The sequence below is a fragment of the Sinocyclocheilus grahami genome, unplaced genomic scaffold, assembly GCF_001515645.1.
Source record: "Sinocyclocheilus grahami isolate Dianchi unplaced genomic scaffold, SAMN03320097.WGS_v1.1 scaffold129.1, whole genome shotgun sequence".
Lineage (NCBI taxonomy): Eukaryota > Metazoa > Chordata > Actinopteri > Cypriniformes > Cyprinidae > Sinocyclocheilus > Sinocyclocheilus grahami.
This window is the reverse complement of record NW_015505308.1, coordinates 150,423-154,489: the sequence shown is the minus strand read 5'-3', so window position 1 is coordinate 154,489 and position 4,067 is coordinate 150,423.

Here is a 4,067-nt window from a genome sequence, read left to right as displayed (position 1 = left end):
CACTCACTCACTCACACACACACACACTCACTCACTCTCTCACACACACACACACTCTCTCACTCAAGCACGCACACTCTCTCACTCACGCACGCACACTCTCTCACACGCATTATGACGGTCATCTGAGCTTTAGACTGAATGTTATTGCTTCATCTCTCAGGCTGATGATACACGGGGCAACTTTTTGAGCAATGCTGCCGGGCAACTTTGGGCAGTGTTGCCATCAACGGGCAACCAGGTGAGACACAGGGCCCACGACCGATCTAAAGTATCCATATGGAAATTTGTTACCCATTCTCAATAAAGTGCCCAAGCAACATTGCTCAAAAAGTTGCCCCGAGTATCATCAGCCTCAGAGATGTGTGCTAAATATACATCCAGCACCAGAGGAGGGGAAAACTGCAGGTGTTTCCTGATGGAAACTACAGCCATACATTTTTCAGCATGTCCTTGAGCTCTGTCAGGGAATGCTGTTTATCGCCAAAGACTCTCTTGGTCATGCTGGAGTGCTGTTAACAGATTAAATGTGCCTGTAAATCATTTCAGGAACCATAGTTATTCTTGTTGTTAATGTTAATGTTGTTAATAACTTGCAATTATTTAAGTCGAAGCTCCCAAGCAGCTTACAATAAGAAATACTATAGCACAAGTAGTGAAAAATCGATAAATCAACCGATATTTGGACATTTTAAAACCATATCAATTAATTTGGGTATCAAGATGTATCAGTTTAATATTGGGTAAAATGTGCCTGTTTCCACAATTTTGTTGCCATGATTAAACTGTTTTAAATGATGTAATTATGTAAAAAGTTTTATCTGCAAACCTGCTCTCAAGATATCAGTGTTGGCATTGGCCATTGAAAACACATCGGACACTAATAACGAAACTGTTGCATGAAAGATTTTTTATTTTTATTTTATGTTCCAAGAGCATTAATGAGGGAAAAATAATTTACTTAAATGATTTTAGCAAATGGCTGCAATATAACAAAGAGTGAAAAATTTAAGGGGGTCTGAATACTTTCCGTACCCACTGTAACTGCATAGGGAGGGAAATGCATTGATTGTTTACCAATTGCTGCTTCAGGTTTGAGTTTTTTATTTTAAAGTTGCGATGAATCGGAAGTAGCAGCAGATCTTTACTTCCATATTCTGATGACGTCTTTCACCAGAAGGTCCTGTTACAACATTTTGATTAAAAATTCTGAAACATATGCACAGATGAATCGTTCACAATAAGCTCTATAACATGCATTTAGAAAATATATAGTGTGGATTTCATGACATCTTGATTTCTGTGATTGTTTGTAAACCGCCCCAAAAACACCCCATATCCTGCAGCTTTACCGACCATCTGCCTGATACATGGCATCAGGGGGTTCTTGAGCTTGAGAGGAGGGTGAAGGGGGAAATCCTGAAATAAATGAATGTTGGGATTAATTTCCCATGATCTCTGGTGCACATGCTGGTCATTGTTATGAATCTTGGATTACTGTTTGTTTATTAATGACCCAGAGCAGATGATTAGTGGGACGTGGATGCAGCAGACCCTCTGTGCTTGCTGTTGAATGGTTAATTGTTAGTGTCTTATAACAAGTCATTGCATCACCATGACAAAGGCTTCTGTTTACATTATGCTATGGAGCGTCTCCATTGGTTTTAAGTGCCGGTTTTGCCAGCATTGGTGTCCTGCACAAATAAAGGTTCTTTATTGACGTTGATAGTTCTCTGAAGAACTGATCACTGAGAGGTTCTTTGTGGACCCCAAATGGTTCTTCTGTGGCATCGCTGCGTAATCCCCCTTTTAGAGTTTTTATTTTAAAGAGTGTGAACTGCTCTCGTTTTATGTTTTAGACTTTGTAGATTGGCGTGCAATTCTGGATCTTTTTATTTCCGAAGCATTGCGGTGAGGTCATTGTTATGGTGAGCTGTGTTGATCGCTTTTTGGTGAATTGCAGCTTTGTTTTGTAATTGTAGAAGCATGAGAACATAGTTTTTCCTCTTGTCTTTTCAATAGGGATTATACTTCAAATTGTGTGAAGTGATTTTCTAAAGCCTGCTGTGACTCCTGTCTTGACTGTGTCCCAAAACCTAGGCATTTTCCTCAACTAGACAGCATTTTAAGCATGTTTTTATATTTTTGGGCATCGTGAGTTTATTGCAACTTTTGAATGCTGTCAAGGTAAGGAGCGTACTAGATTTCGAGACACAGCCGGTGTTGGTTAAAGAAATAGTTCACCCAAAAATGAAATGTGCTTACCCTCAGGTCATCCAAGATGTAAATGAGTTTGTTTCTTCTTCAGATCTGGAGAAATGTAGCATTGCATCAGTGTCTCAGCAATGGATGCTCTGCAGTGAATGGGTGCCGTCAGAATGAGAGTCCAAACAGCTGATAAAAACATCACAATAATCCACAAGTAATCCACAGCACTCCAGTCCAGCAGTTAACATCTTGTGAACCGAAAAGATCAGTGTTTGTAAGAAACAAATCCATCTTCCTCCACTGAAAACGTTCATCCCCTGTTGTCTCTTACGTCAAAATCTACCCACTTATTTGTTTAGAACTGTTTTGGCTTGTAAACGCTGCTTGATCTGTGCAGATTTCTCTTCTGATTCAGACCAGATGACTTTTTCACTGGAGGAAGTAGTATTATGGATTATGGACTCGTATTTTAGCAACGGTTTAAGGTAAAAAACATGATGTACACAGCTTCTGGCTTCACAAGACATTAATTGATGGACTGGAGTTTAGATTACTCGTGGATTATTGTGATGTTTTTATCAGCTGTTTGGACTCTCATTCTGACGGCACCCATTCACTGTAGAGGATCCATTGGTGAGCAAGTGATGCAATGCTATATTTCTCCAAATCTGTTCCAACAAACAAACAAACTCTTTGAAGAAACAAACAAACTTTGTGTGAGGTGTGCATGGATTTTTTTTAAATCGCTGATCCAGAGCTAGTTGCAGGTGTGTAAGAGGGGCTTTACTCTGCTTTACGGGGGATGGGCTTCTGACCCGTGGTATATTGGACGCCCATCCTCTCCGGGACCATTAATTCAGTTGTGTGTGTGTTGATGGCTCTGCCTACTAATGAAAGCAACTGACAGGCCAATTAAGATCACAACCAACACCACAAAAGAGCAGGAAGGGGAGGGGCTTTGATTGATGGCCGGCTATATTTGGGACCCATGTGCAAGCCACTGGTGCACATACATGCAAACAAACATGCATGTGCCACGTGTCAGCTCACGTCTAGAGGGAGGAGAGAGGAGGAGCAGCAGGCCAACGGGGATGCGTTTGGAAGCATGATCCTCTTACATGATTATGTGGTGACCTGAGGAGCCATGTGGACACCCCAGCCCTCGCTCCCTTTGTGTCCTCACATTTAATTAAAGCGACAAATCGACTGTACCTCACGCAGACGTTCATTATAGTGGGATTACTACGTTAGAATGCATTGTGTTCTGTCTGATGTTCTGCCCAGCCTCATTTCTGCTGCAAAAGTCACTCTTTATTTCTCTTGTTTTTTGGGGCGTCTTTTATCGGAGTTACTCATGGTTTTATCTGTCTGTGTTTTGGGCAGAAAGTTTAAATAGTTAAAAGAAAAAAAAATAGAACTCTGTGATTTATGCATCTTCATGTTGTTTCAAATTAATTTCTTTATTCCATGGAACATATAAGGAATCATTTAATTTTAATTCAAAAAGTGTTTTTTTTCCTTCAAAGGGAATGTCATGGTACATAAAAGGGTACTACTAGTATGTAATAGTCATTATTCGTTGTTATTTTTATGATACTTTTTTTGTCCTATTTTAAGTTTGACAGCTATTTGTCACCTTCTATTTTTGAGAATCTGCTAGATCTGCTCTTTTTCGTAAAGGGAATTATGTAATTTAGGCTGGAACTTTAATTAGTCATGTCTTAAAGGGATTTTTACTCATGCATCATAAATCTAGTCCATATTTAAATTCTTCTCAAAATAGCACATCAATTTTGAGTCATTATTTACTCATACTTTTTTTTTGTCCCTTTGAAGCTTGACAACTATTTGTCACCATC